At 37.1% G+C, this 15,771-nt stretch overlaps 1 protein-coding gene across 1 annotated transcript in view; it reads left to right on the forward strand.

Moving 5' to 3' along the window:
• Hs6st3 (heparan sulfate 6-O-sulfotransferase 3) overlaps nucleotides 1–15,771 on the forward strand; it is a 651,373-nt gene that overhangs the window by 267,017 nt on the left and 368,585 nt on the right. The gene's annotated exons all lie outside the window — the stretch shown is intronic.

The following is a 15,771-nucleotide window of genomic DNA, read 5'->3' on the forward strand; positions in this document are numbered from 1 at the left end:
AGATGAACACTTTGACTAGGCCAGTCCAATCTTTGTCTTTCCAGAAAGAGAGGTACTGCCTTAAATCTTGTTAGTCTGTTCTACAGTTAAATATACAATCAAGTGACTTTATATACTATTATCACTAATCTCTGTGGGGTTTTTTGTTTATTTCTAACTGGTTAGTTAAAAATAATTGAAAAGAGTGGTAAATACATTAAGAATTCAACTTATGGGGATGGGATTGTGGCTCAGCGGTAGAGCACGGGGGCGACCTGGGTTCGATTCTCAGCACCACATAAAAATAATGGCGTTGTGTTATGTCCATCTACAAAAAAAAAAAAAAAAAAGATTCTGTCTCTCTCTCTAAAAAAAAAAGAATTCAACTACTTAACTTATGATCAATAATTGGACATTTAAAAGTACTAAACTATGTAATCCATTTTAATATATTTTTATAATTTTATTTTATGACTCTGGAAATCTTTGTGTCTTTTCCAGCTTTACCTATTAGTATAGGCTATTTAAGATTGTTTTACCTTTAAGAGTTCCCATTTTCCATAATTTCATCAAATTTGTCCTTCATATAGCATTTGCCATATCTTTCTCCTGTCCCTCTGTCTGTCTGAGAAGAGAAAAACTAGAAAACCTTCAGGACCTCCCTCCCATGGGCATGAAGCACCACTCTCTTTTTCTTTTACATTTCCTTCCTGTGAGAAGAGCTCAGGTAACTTTCTTCAGCCACCAGATATATGCCATGGGACAATGCCTAGGAAAAAGCCAAGAGGGTCTTGAGGGGGAAAAGCCCAAAGCCATAGGCGTTGTGTAACAGTCACCAGACATTAGAGAACAGGGAGTTATGATTCTTTTCCTCATTGACTCCTTTGTCCTTTCTCTGGCCATCTCTGAAATAATGGGTGGAATAGATGACTCTTAAATTCCTCTCTGATTTTAAAATTTTACTAAGGTTATTATTGTCTTTGATCTCACTAGCTAGCCCAGATGAACTGAAGTGATATTGTATATAATACATTACTAGGAACTCTTACTCACCCTTATCATGTCACACAAGGCCCTGGGAGACGAGCCTCTGCCCTCTTTCTTGACATCAACACAGGCCACTCCTCCTTACTGCATGCCATCATCACACAGGCATCCCTTCTGTAATTTGACATGGAGAGCTCTTGTTTCAGGATCTTTGCACTTGCTCTTCCCTCTGCTTGGCATATCTTTCTTCAGTCTCTTTTCTTGCCTTGATCCTTCTTATTAAAATCTTAGCAAAATGCCACCTTCTGAGTGGGCATTGCCTGACCACCCCTAAGGACCTGTCCCTTCAGTCACTTACCTCCTACTGCTAGCTGCTGCCCATCACTCTATGTCCTTTGTCATGACTTGTCACGGTTGTGCTTCCTTGTTTTCTTTTTGTTATCTTCCATATACTTGATACCCCAGTATGAGGACAGAAATCATCTGCAAGTTATTTCTGCTGTATTCTAGTGCCTATAACAATACATAGGTAGATGTGCAAACAAACAAACAAAAAACACAGAATGATAAATTTATTCTCCCAAACTGATCGGATTATTTTATTTTTTGTTTATTTTTACTAAAACACACAGTAAATTATCACAATCTGTCTAAGAAAATCTAATCTTCAAGCCAGAGTCAGTGTGTATAGCGGGGCACTAATTTTGGTTCTCAATTACTTGCCCTTATTGCTTATTAATACATCTCAACATGAGATTAAAGCCAATTAGCAAGTGCCACCTAAACTCTAGAAAATTGTGATATACTAACTATGCCTGACCTTGAATGAAAATTGAATGCTTGTATTTACTTAATGTGGAGAATACAACCCATGGACTTAAACAGGTTAGAGTTATTGATGGAGATTTTCTTCATGAATGCTACTGTTTTATATAATTAGTGATGCTGGAGGCCCTGGGAAGATAACAGTTTCTCTGTGTGTATATATTTTTAAGGCTATATTTCAATGATAATTTAAGCCAGCATTTCTCCCTGGGTTTATTTACATATTTTGTCTCTAGTGTTTTGAGTTCCTGGCATTTAGTTCCCTTAATAATCTGTTTTCTGAGCTTTGCAAGTTAGGCAATATGGTAACTATGTGCCCAGAAGCATATGGAATCCCGAATGATCAACAAAATCCAGGCTTCTACCAAGTAGGTGGTGTGACTTCAGTCACAAGAGCAGATGGAGTTAAAAAGGGTGGATAATAATATCATAGGGGCGAAGCTAAGAAAAGTAAGCATGCCCCCATACTTAACTATGAAACAAGTGTATTTTATCTTTCATAGGAAAAATTGTGCAAATATGCTACAAGTACTATTTGTGTTCCTCAGAGATTACTGAAAATGAAAAGTTAGTTTCCATTAGTCTTGTCTTCTGCGAAGTCAAGATATTCAGGAGTGTTGCTTCTTTTGCTAGTGAGATTTTCGTTGTTGCTCAGTTAGCTCTGGCCACTGCTGAGGCTGTAAGTGGGAGTGAATCTTCCTTCTCCTGGTGTTAGACCTAGTTGGAAGTACTTCTCTTGCTTGTGGTGAGTTGTATCCCAGGGGCCTGTCCATTTTGGTCTTAGTCAGGGTTAAACTCAACAAGGTTCAAAAACATTGAACTTAGGCTTGGTATTCTCAACACTTTCCATCCCTCAATGCCAACATGTACAACCCTTTCTAACAGCTTCAACTTTTATATACCAATAGCTATGTATGAGGGACAAAGTCAACCCATTTACTTACCAACCAAAGCTCAAATTCTAGTTAAGTCAAAAAGTCCTGTTCTATGCCACAAAGATAAAGTTTTGGAAACTTGTTTTGGATTTAATAGAAAGGGCTGTCCAATGGGATTCTTTCAAAATTAAAATAAATTTTTCTTTATGGAGAAGTTCTGGCTCCAAGAAAGAATGTATGCCAATATTTATTTATTTATTTATTTTAAATTTTTTATTCTAATTCATTGTATATTATAGCAGAATGCATTACAATTCATATTACACATACAGAGCACAATTTTTCATATCTCTGGTTGTATACAAAGTATATTCACACCATTTGTGTCTTCATACATGTACTTAGTGTAATGATATCCATCTCATTCCACCATCTTTTTTACCCCCATGCGTCCTCCTTTCTCCTCCTACCCTTTTGCCCTATCTGGAGTTCATTTAATCCTCCCATGTTCCCCCTCCCAACCCCATTGGGAATCAGCCTCCTTATTACAGAGAACACACTCACCATTTTGTTTTTTGAGATTGGCTAACTTCACTTAGCATTATTTTCTCCAACTCCATCCATTTACCTGCAAATGCCATGATTTTATTCTCTTTTATTGCTGAGTAATATTCCATTGTGTATATATGTCACATTTTCTTTATCCATTTATCTACTGAAGGGCATCTAGGTTGGTTCCACAGTTCAGCTATTGTGAATTGTGCTGCTATAAACATTGATGTGGTTGTGTCCCTGTAGCCTTTTTTTTTAATATTTATTTTTTAGTTGTAGTTGGACACAATACCTTTATTTATTTATTTTTATGTGGTGCTGAGGATTGAACCCAGGGTCTCGCATGTGCCAGGTGAGCACTCTACCACTGAGCCACAACCCCAGCGCCCCCCACCTCTGTAGTCTTTTGATAAATAGTTTATCCTTGCCCCAGAAACTAGACCTCAACTAACATTCTTGTTTTATAACTTTTTTGTACTGCAACATAACACTGGTTGTACAAATGTTAAAATTGCAGTGGATGTTGTTGGTAATTCTATCCCTTTCCACCTAACTTCACTGTGAGAAAGTGGATAAAACACCCCCTTATCTGGAAGCCAGGAGATCCTGGACTAGCTGTGTCACTACAGAGAAGTTACTGCAGCTCTATGGATATATTTATAGAATTAGAGGATTTAGATAATGGTCATCAGAATTTATTCTTCAAAACTCTTTGTCTCTTTAGCACTCTTATCAGTAGGTATATAGTAATGCTATTATTAGTCACAGGATTGCCTTCTGTGGTGTAATGAAATTAATACCAATGACAATATAGTAACAATAAGACTTATTTTAAAGTGTTTACTATTTTTTCAGGTTCTATAATTTGTGTGAATTATTTTGTTTAATTAAGGTGTATATTTAATTATATGTATATTACTATGCCTATTTTATAGAGGTTAATTAACCTGTCCAGGTAATTTATTTAGTAGGTAGCAGATCCAGGACTCAAACCTAGGTCCTTTAGGGGGCTCTTATGGTACACAGGTAGTGCATGCAAAAAAAAAAAAAAAAAACAAACAAACAAAACAAACAAAACAAACAAACAAACAAAAAAACAGCTCTAACATAAATTAGCTGCAAAATCACGTTGGAAAAAAAATAAAATAAAATCATGTTGGACTTGCATTGGCATATATGAAATTGAAATCAAAACAAAATGGGACTATGCAATAATAATATAAAAAAGAGGTAAAACTATGTAGGAAGGAAAATAAAAAAGATCCATAGGAGAAAAAAAAACTGGAATGTTGCTTCATAGTGACACAGATTGATCAAATGCCTTTAAGGACAAAGCAACAAGATTGATTTGTGTGAATAAATATTGATTTGACAGGAAGTCAGACAAAGTAATTATATGAGTAAGTGTGTCTACTGTATATTAAACAAAGCAATCTGGGGATAAAACTGTTGTGACAGACAGTTCCTGATAGGACTTGGGACTTTTCCCACTGACATCCTTTACCTCTGAAATCACATGGAGAATGGTGCTTTTCCTCCAAGTCAGTGTCTTTCCAGGTGCCTCTATGTCACTCGGCATGCCATGCTAGAAATCTCACAGGCACCTCCCCAGATTAATTTAGAAACAATTGGCAAATAAATGTTTATTATTAACTTTAGTTACCATGCTAAATTCTCCAGAATTTATCTTATGGCTGAAATTTATAGCCTTTGATCAGCATCTGTCAATCCCCCACTCTCTATCTATCTATGGTAACTATGATTCTGTCCACTTTTTTTAGGTTATAAATAAATATATGCATAAAGCATCTAAAATATATAAATATAGATATAAAAATATAAATACTTATATGCATATAAATGTTGACAAATGAGTGCATTATAAAAATTATCTGTCTCTGTCTCTCACACTCTCCATAAGTGTATTTGTCAACATTTAGATGATTGTAGAACTTGGATGTTGTAATTAATGCTGTAGTGAGCGTGACCGTTTATCACAGACATTTTTGACCTTCTTTTCTCCTGTCTCTCTGCTTACTATTGTTTCCTCTTGATTTCTGTATAGATGCTGGACATTAATGAAGAACCAGACCCACACAGTCCTTATTCTCTTGAATCTTGCTGCTTTGGGGGGATTATTTGTGGTAGAAACTTTGGGTTTGTGAGGAAGACCCCATTCTGACTGGAATTGCTGCGGCCAAATTGTGATGGAATCAGGAGAGATGATGAGAACTACCTTGAGGTTTTAGGGGCGGCAATGCAGGGAAATAGTCGTAAGTGAATGCATGACCCATGTAAGGGCTCCTGCATGACTTGTCCTCACTACTGCTCTTGAATCTATCCCTGCCTTTTCGTTCCTTCTGCTTCTATGTAGCCCAAGCTTTAATTATGCTCCCTCTGTTAATTATGAGAGACTCTGGTAATTGGGCTCTACAACATCCCTCTTCCTAGTGCTTTCTGCTGGTGTATGAAGTCATTGTTTTACTCATAAGCCAGAGACGACCTACAGTTGGCATCTCTGTTCTTTTTCTAAGTCCAGGCCAACTTCCTCACTTTATGATTCAGAGTTCTCCATCAGCTTTCATTCCTTCCCTCTTCACCCACCTCAGCTCCAATGTCATCATTTCTCAGTGCCATCTGCCACTTAACCTAGTCTCATCTGATGCATAATTGTTCTTACAACTGTTTGTGATACACCAAAGCCATGTTGCTTCTCTTCCTCTCTTTGTGGTGTGTCTGTCTACACACTTTTTTTCTGAGCCATTTGAGACCATTTGCAGATGTGATACATCACCCCTAAATATGTCTTCTGCATCTCCTAGAAATGGAGACCTCCCCTACACAACCTCAGTGCCACTGTCAAGCCCAAGAGGTCTGCACTGAGGCAGTGATATCATTTAGGTGCCATCTATATTCACATTCTCCAGTTTCTGAAAAAATAATGATCTCTATAGCTGCTTTCCCTCAATCCATGATATAATCAAGGAAATGTATTGTGACAGATTGTTTGGTCTCTTTGGTATCCTTTAATTTAGAACACCCCTGCAAGATATTTAGTCTTTCACTACATTGATATTTTTGAAGAGTATATGTCAAGTGTTTTGTAGAATGTCTCTCTATTTGAATTTGTTTGATGGTTTCCTCATGATTATGTCTGTTAAATATTTTATCAAAAATGCTACATAAATGATATTGATTTGTTATTTTCCCACTTCTTCTTTCCTTGGTTTGACAGTTCAATCACTTCCATTTTGTTATTGCAAACACTATATTCCATTCAGCAAAATTCAGAAAATTATTACATGATCCTTGCCCTGTACCAGGTGATCTGGTCCATGAAGCAGAAGATTATTCTTCCTGGGCAGTTCCATGATGCACAGACTCCAAAGAAACTTCCCTAATTAAGTCTGCTTCCAATGATCTTTTGTTTCCTGAATTTCCACAGGATAATAGTCTATGAACTGTAAGCTTTCTTTAATTATTAATGTTCAGCCTGAGATTATAGTACAATTTTAATGTGAGAATTTTTGTCAATAAAACTATATTCTGAAGTCAGATCTTGGCCACTGCAGCATCTACCACAGTGCTAGACTAAACACAAGGGCTTAAGAAGTGGTTGAGTTGGTTCTGCTTGTAATGCTTTGTTTTTAAAGACTTTTCCTTAAATTAAGGTAATTTTTCACAGCTTTGTGCAATGAAAAGGAGCTGTGGCATAGCAAATACACTAATACATGGCTGTGGATGCATTGCATGACTTTTGAAAATCATCCTTTTCTAACATCCTTATTATGTTTGTCTAAGACTAGGATCAGTTTGTGTTCCCTGAGTACAAACTTGAACACTGTGAAAGATAATCAGCAATGTGTTGAGTGATTCTGATTTTTAAATTAACCATGGATGATATTCAAAGCAAATAATCTACACCTGCAAAACTAATAATTTAATCCTTTTTTCTACATATAGCATTAGATGGCTAAACCATCATGTTATGCTATGCAGGTATTGTTCTTACTGTGATGCTATTTATCATCTGAACATAGTGCTTCAACATTTCTCTTTTAGAAATCAAAAAGATAGCTCAGAATTGCAGAGGATTATAATATAGCCAAAATCCAAGTAGACTGAGCAGAATTCAGTGGGAGACTAGTTTTTTATTAAAGGTTCTTAGATTTTGCTTTGTACTTTATTTTTCTACTTTAGGGGAAAAACATTTAAAATCATGGACTAACCACCTCATTCTAGTTACTCCAAGACCCCCGATATTATCGTCCCATCTGGAATCAAAGATTTTATTCATCACTGTTTGCTTGTTGGTTCATTCATTTATTTATTTTGGATAAACCAGTGCCCCAAAACTTTGCATGATCTGATAAGAAGTTTTGTACAGCCTGTCTTTTCTCCTATTTTGTGCTTCTGGGGCTATTTGCCATGTGCCAGGGTTTTATCTCATTCTCTCATTTTCTTTTGTTGTCTTTTCTTATCTTTCTTTCTTTTTAAATGTGGAGCTAGGGATGTAGCCCAGGGCCTCACACATGCTAGGCAAGTGCCCTGCTGAGCTGCATCCCCAACCTTGTGCCCATCTCTTGATTGCTGGTAGTCCTGACCTCTCAGTCTTCCATTCGTGAAGCCTCAGCACTGGATTTGCCACCATTCTTAGGTAAAGAACTTTTGGGATGATTTTAATGACCTTTAAACTGTGAACTATCCTCTTTTCTTCCTTGGCTGCCATTTTGATGACCTTTAAACTGTGAACTATCCTCTGGTCTGCCTTGTTTGATATCTGAAAAATAAACCTTGAGCTATTTTAACCTACACTTTTGGTCACATCCATATTACTGTGTATTACATTTGCATTTAAAGAACTTAATCATGGAGCAAGTGTGAAATAATTCTATATAGTTATAAAGAATGAATCAAAATAACCATATTGAGTTATTTAAGTAATAAGTTGGATATGAGATTATAATTAAGAGAATTTAACATTCAGAGGGATGGTGTGTCATATAGTTTTTGAAAAATTGCCATCACATTTATGCCTGATAAATATATATTTCATGAATATACTAAGGCAATATTAATTTACTGAACAAGATGTGGTTATAGGAATAATTAATTAAAATGATTTTTTATATTTCTACAAATAGCCAGTTTTATAAAAAATGTTTTAAATTAGTAAGGGCCAATAGACCTAGAGCTGATGAAAAATATGATTGGATCTACAATTTCTGACAGTAAGAAGGGAAAATGGCATTTATTCTATACTTTTTAAAAGTTTTTGAAATTTCCTGTATTTGGTTGCATTCTTAACCTGATGTAATTGGGATAATTTTGTGAAAATCTGAAGGGTTTGTTAAATATTGAATAAGCTCATTTAAAAAAAAGAGATCAGATATGCAGAGGTAGAGAACAAAATGGTGGTTATCATGGGGGCCTTGGAGATGTAGGTCAAGGATACAAAGTGACACATCTGTAGGACAAATGGGTCTTGAGAGCTGAAGTCCAACATGAGGACTATACGATAGATTGCCTTATCTAGGGATTTTTGTTTTCTGTGTTTCTGTACCCTTGGTCAATCACAATATGAAATATTAAAATAGAAAATTCCAGAAGTGTACAATTCATAATTTTAAGTTGTACACTCTCCTGAGTAGCATGGTCCACTATGTCCTGGCCAGGGCATGGGTCATCCCTTTGTCCAGCGTGTCCACACTGTGCACTCTACCTGCTCATTGGTTACTTAGCAGCTATCTCAGTTATCAACTGCACTGTCACCGAAGCTCAGTGCTGTGTTCAAGTAACCCCCATTTTACTTAGCAGTGATCCCAAAGTGCCAGAGTAGTGATGCTGGAAATTCACGTATGCAAGAGGGAAGCTATAAAGTGCTTCCTTAAGTTCTTGACTTCATGAGGAAAAGAAAAAAAATCTGAGATTAGTAAAATCCACAGTAAGGGCAAATCTGTCTATAAAATAGGGAAAAGATTAAAGAAATTGGTGCTAGTTTTGCTGTCATACCTCAAATTACAAAGGTTACTGCTCCAGTGCATGATATGTCCTTAGTGCTTAGTTACAATAGAAAAGACAATAAATTATGGGGTTCAGTGTTCTCTGTGATTTCAGATATCCAGGGGCATGCTCTGTGGGTTAGAGGGTATTATGGTAGTTAATATAATTGATTTGGATTAGGGATATTTGTTAAATAAGATTTTACCTGATCTTGTCAAAATAGTAACTATGTAAGATGATCGACATATTAATTGTTTCACTTTAGAAACGATTTTACTGTCTCTCTCTATATAAAATCCCATAACATCATGTTGTAAACATCAAATAAAAGTTACTAAGAAACAAACAGGTCATAAATAAATATGTATATTGAATTGATATAAATAACTGTTATTTAAAAAACTTTCCCTGATAGGTATAAATAGAAAAATTCTCCTTTATATCAAATACACCAATATGGAGACATAGCATTTTTTTAAAAACTCAGGCTTTGTTCTAGAAAGATTGTGAATTCCAGTTCCACAAACTCTTCTCTCCTCTACAAAAAACACTGTGTATGAGAATGTGAGTAGGTAAGATAGAAGCTCTTAAGCAATTAGCACAATGAGGACAAGACTACTAGAAAGTGAAAGAACCTCAACAACATCTCCCTTAAACCGTGCGTTTCATGCATGAGCTAACTAAGGGTGAGGTGATGAATGGGACTTGTCCACAATGAAGACAGTGGCAGAATCACGTTTTGAACTATTTTCCTACATCCTAGGGCACACATCTTTCCACAATTCAGGAGAAAATGGGTCTGAAATAATCTATTTTGTTCTTGCCATTTCAATTTTGGTGAAATTTATGAAAATCTTCAGTATCGGTACAAGCTAATTCTTTTTATTTAAAATCACTTGTCATGAGAGGCTCCACATTTAATCCCAAACATTGCAAAATGAAATTATCTGTAATTTTAGTATCATTGAAAATATTGCATAGACTAGTGAATTCAGTCTAGTACGTGCGAATTGAACAATCCTCTTCCATGAGAAGCACTCAATCTGCACATAAAGGCCCAAGGATACTAAAATATTGGTAGATTATTAAAAGTATCACTGTGATCTGAACAAAACCTAATCATCCTTGGGAGGGCGTTTCAGAGCAGTGAGCTCTTTAGTGCAGACCTATTGAATGTCATTAGTGCTCTTATAAAAGAGGCCTGGAGGGCCACCTTGCCTCCTTCTGCCCTTTGAGGGCAGTGAAACAAGGCCTTTTATGAGCCAGGCAGTTGGCCCCCTGAAAACACCAAATCTGCCAGTGCCTTGATCGTGGACTTCCCAGCCTCCCGATCTGTGAGAAGTTAATTTAAAAAAAAAATAAAATAAACTAACAAGCATATGGTGTTTTGTTACAGCAGCCTGAATGGAATAATTCAGGTACCATACAATAGTCCAAGATTCTTCTTCCCATCGTCAGCAGACTCTTCCCTTTCTCTAATCTCTCACACTTGGATCTGTCACCAAGTCCTGTTCTGTTTCCTGTCAGGTGGATGTCAACATGTGCCTCTCCTGTTCTGGGCAGCTGCTCTAACCCCAGGTGGTCTCAATTTGGGTAAACTTCTGCCCCAGTCTCTCCTCTGAACACCAGTCTTTTTCCTTCTCCCCTAATCCTATACCATTCAGGTTTCTGAACATCACCAAGTTATTTTTCTAAATTCCCAATCACTCCATGGCTTAAAACCTGCCATGGAGAGGCTATAGATAGTTATAGATCTATTACGAGGACATGAATCTTCTCTGCTTCCTTGATCCTAAATTCTAACTTTCCTTCCAGTCTGATTCCTGGGAACTGACATTTCAGCCATCACACATCTCTACTCACGTGATCTTTTGGACTTTCTCTTCGAATTGTTCCACAGAGTCTAGCGAATTCCTTCATTTTCAAAGGCACTTCTTTTTCTAGGTCCAGTCTTTCTATTCATTCTTTCTTGTTATTTTATCCTCCGGATACATATGTCTAGGGAGTTATGTTTTCTTTCTTCCTTCCTTTCTCTTTTATTTCTGTGTATATTTCTATCACTTTTTGATGGTCCCATTATTCACAGATTCCATATTTGACAATTTGAAACCCCCAAATCCATGCTGATGTGCTTTCGTGCTCATCCATGGGATGGCAAAGAAGCCTGCGTTGCCAGACACACGTGGTGTTCCCAGATTGTGCTCTGTTGTTCTCTTTGACATTTCATATTATAAGCAATGGTCTTTGTGTGGTCTATTTGGGGCCAGGTTTCCACAGTTCTGGGCTATGTGTTGGTGATTTTGCTTTTTAAAATGCTTAGGCCTCATGCTGAAATGCTTTCTAGTGCCCAACTCTAAGAAAACTTTATGGAGAAAACACAGGTGTTAGATAAGCTGCATTCAGGCATGAGTTACAGCAATACTGGCTGTGAATTCCATGTGAACCAATCAGGATTAGATATTAAATGTCTTTAAACAGAAACACATAAAACAAGGTTATGTATTGACTGATGAAAATCTGAACATAGGTTTATAGGAACTTAATCCTGGGGTTCCCTTAGAAGCAATGGTTCAGTATATGCTAATTCAGTCTTTATGGTGACTCTATAGAACATAACTTCTGCAAATGGTGGGATTGCAACGACTAGGTGGAAGGATGAGTGAATAGATGAGATACTTCCATAGCCCTGTCCCAAATGCAGTGATTTACAAGGGGACAGAATTTCATTCCAACAATCTCAGTGAAGAGACTTGTTGAAACTTCTTTTCTAAGATGATGATAATTGTTTTACAAACTCCCAGTTTAAATAGCAAGACATACTTGTGAATTAGCATGAGGTGTGGAACGAGAAGGGAGACAGGCACTGGAGACTTGGTTCTAGACGTGGCTCTTGCTCTAAGGTCCTGAGTAAATCACTCCTTGAGACTTTCTTACCATTTATGAAATGGCTGTGAATCATGTCTACTTTCCTTGCATTACAGGGTGGTTGAAAGAAAAGAACAAAGAGTGAAATAACAGACATGAACCACGTCTGTAACTTCAAAAATGTTGAATGATTGTGTAAATATGTTTTACAACGTGTTTATACTATTGCTTAGTGAGCAAGGCCTACATCTGCTGTAGCAACTACCTTTTCTACTCTGTTTATTCACCTCCCTCCTTCTTTCTGTTTCTGATGTCTTTATTCACACTCTGCCGAGAATAAAGACTACCCTCAAAGAAGCAATATATTTCACTAAGTGTTCATATGTGATATTTAACAGTTTGGTTTTGTTCATATGTATAAGCTGACTGCCTTCCCAATTTCCACTTGGGATTTTTTTCTAAACTATCTTACCCTTGACCTAGTTAAACTATTTGAGAGTAATTGATTAGTTATTCCATTCATTAAATAACGATTGAGCATCTATTCTGCACCAACCTTGGTGGTGAGTGATGGAATAGTAATGTTGACTAAGGAGCAAATGAGAACCCTGTGCTAATAGAGCTTACAGACTCTGGAGTGAACCCTGGATAATTAGCCACAAAAATAACCCAAGCAGGAGGTGAAAAAGAGGACCAAACTCCATGAAAGATTGTAACACAACTACAGACCTGGGGAGTTGATTGGAAGGAAACGGTGATGTCCTGATGATCTGAGATCCAAAGAATTAGTTGGAGATGAATTGGTGCAAAGTTTCTCTTTTGAAAACAGAACTTGGCCTGTGGAACCTGGAACAAGGAAGCGAGATGGGCTTGTTTAGAGATAGCAAGAATAAAATCTCCTGTCATACCTTATAAACGGTTGTTTATGAACTTGCACATTAAGAATGAAGTTGTAGGGATGCGGTAAGGAATCTGAGCAATTCTGAATTAAAACAAGACAATATTTTTTGTTTGTGGATGAGTCAAGTGGCTTGGTGTCTTAGATGGGTGACCATTTCTAGCTTATTATACCAGAAAACTGTTCAGTAATGAACATGACTATGGAGAGGAATGATATTAGTTATATGACTATGAAATTTTTGACTGAGCAGTGATTTTAAATGACTATTATATGTCCCCGACAAGCTCATATACTAATGACTTAGGGTCCAGCCTGCATTGCTATTGGAAGCTGGTGGAACCTTTAAGAGGTGGAGCCCAGTAGAATGAAGTGAGGTCGTCTGGGGGTGTGCCCTTGAAGCTGGTTCCTCCACCACACACTAGCATGATGTGATGCATTGTCACAGGCCCGAAGCAAAATGGACAAGTGACCATGGGCTGAAATCTCTGAAACTATGAGCAAAAATAAACCTTTTATTCTTCTAAGTTGATTTTCTCATGTGTTTTGTCATAGAGATGAAAAGCTACCACATATACAGATACACAGATATGTTTTTCCCCCTATATTCTTATCTCTCTTCTTGGATTAAGGTCATTGTTTTCTCTTTGCTGCTGCTTTCCTGTACTGAGGAAGCAGAGAAAACCAGATGCCCTTATATAACTGAGAACCCTTTGCCTTTTGAACTCCTTCCCAGCTATTCTTAGGGACCCCAGTGCCTTCTAAGGGGAGTGTTTAGTCAAAGAAAACCTTGGCAATTTTTCCAAGTTGTTCTACAATGGAATGGCCTCAGCTGGTGCTCCAGAGTTCAGGAGTAGTTTAGGCTCTGTCACATCTGGGTTGAGGGACATGGGTCACTCTCTTAGTCTCTAGCTAAAGATTAACCTTCTCTTCCCATCTTCCCTCTCATCCTGCTTTTGTTATGTCTCTGTGGTCAGGGTAGGGCCCTTTCTATCTTTTGTAGTCTCAGTTTAAAAAAAAATCATGGTTTGTTTCATTTTTGTAAAGCTACACCTCTTATTTGATAAATTAACTTTAGAAGTGATATGGTGCATATCTGGTAGAAATAAGATTTGTAGAAAATTGTGTATTCCTCATTGTGCAGAACATGAAGAGAGGCTTGCATATAGCTTTTTGCCAATAATCTTTGCAATAAAGAGCTTAGAGTGTGATCCTATTATTTGAATTTGTGCCCTGCTTTATGGTCCATTGTCTACAATTGTGATACCAAATAGTGTAAAAATCCTCCAAATTCAAACTTATTTTTGTACAAAGTAAGGTTTGGATCTTTAAAAAAGAAAGTTCCTAAAAGGTGAGGTAATTACAATAGCAAATACTGAAAATTATTCAGTTTTATATACTGTGTGAAAACCAAAGCTAAATGGTGAAGGTGACTATTTAAGTGATTACCGCCTGTCCTTATTTACACCAAGATCTTTCTAGTAAGCCTTTATTTGTTCATTTATTGCTCTGTAGTCTCTCAAAAGAAAAGCTTTTGGCTAATGCTGTTATATTATTTAGAAGATTTCTGTTAGCTTCAGAGGGTGTTGGAGAGACTCTATTCCTTTATCCAGCACCTGAGTTGAGAGATAAATTATATCATTATAATAGTAATAATATTGTAAAATTCTTATAGTTTTAGAGAATGACAGAGAGGCTGTTTATTTATGTTACAGCATCCCCATGAAGTTTCTAGCAATTGCAGCTTTTCCTATTTTGTATTAAATCAAACTAAGTCAAACGATCCCTAATGGCAGACTAACCTCTATTCTTGATTCTAAGTAGGAGCTCTAGTGCTAAGTCTTCTGTATAATATGAATCTGTTCTTCCTTTCTTCTCATGCTCCTTTCTTGGGTTGTTGCATGTGGTTGTTTTCTGTAAGTCTGTCAAATACTCCCTAGCAATGTATTAAAGGAAAGCACTCAGAGAACTAACGTTGAATAGTAACTTAGATAGGGAGTCCCCGCTCCTCCTTACCTGTGGTTTCACTTTCCATGATTTTAATTGCCTATGATGGCCAGGGTCCAAAAATATTGACAGGAAAATTCCAGAAATAGATAATTCACAAGTTAAGTTGCATGCCATTCTGAATAGAGTGATGGAGATCTCGCTGCATCCTATTCCATCCCTTTGTCCTGCGTATCCACCCTGTATATACTACCTGCCTTAGTCACTTACTGATCCTCTGGTTGTTGGATGGATTGTTGTGCTGTTACAGTGCTTCTGTTCCCATAACCTGTGTGCAGTAGCCTGATGATGCTGTGTCAGATGCCTGGATCCTCCACCCAGTTTCATCTCCTTCTGTGGGTGTTGTATCATATCACGTCATCACAAGAAAAGGAAGGGTAAGCATACCAAAATAAGAAGATATTTTGACACAGAGCATTTTTTTTTTAATTTTTTTAATTGGTTGTTCAAAACATTACAAAGCTCATGACATATCATCTTTCATACATTTGATTCACGTGGGTTATGAACTTCCATTTTTACCCCAAATACAGATTGCAGAATCACATCGGTTACACATCCACGTGTTTACATGATGCCATATTAGTGACTGTTGTATTCTGCTACCTTTCCTGTCCCCTACTATCCCCCCTCCCCTCCCCTCCCATCTTCTCTTTCTACCCCATCTGCTGTTATTAGATTGTCTCCCTTGTTTCCCCCCCCTTTCCCCTCACAACCTCTTATATGTAATTTTGTGTAACAATGAGGGTCTCCTTCCATTACCATGCAATTTCCCTTCTC

The sequence above is a fragment of the Callospermophilus lateralis genome, chromosome 12 (assembly GCF_048772815.1).
Source record: "Callospermophilus lateralis isolate mCalLat2 chromosome 12, mCalLat2.hap1, whole genome shotgun sequence".
Classification (NCBI taxonomy): domain Eukaryota; kingdom Metazoa; phylum Chordata; class Mammalia; order Rodentia; family Sciuridae; genus Callospermophilus; species Callospermophilus lateralis.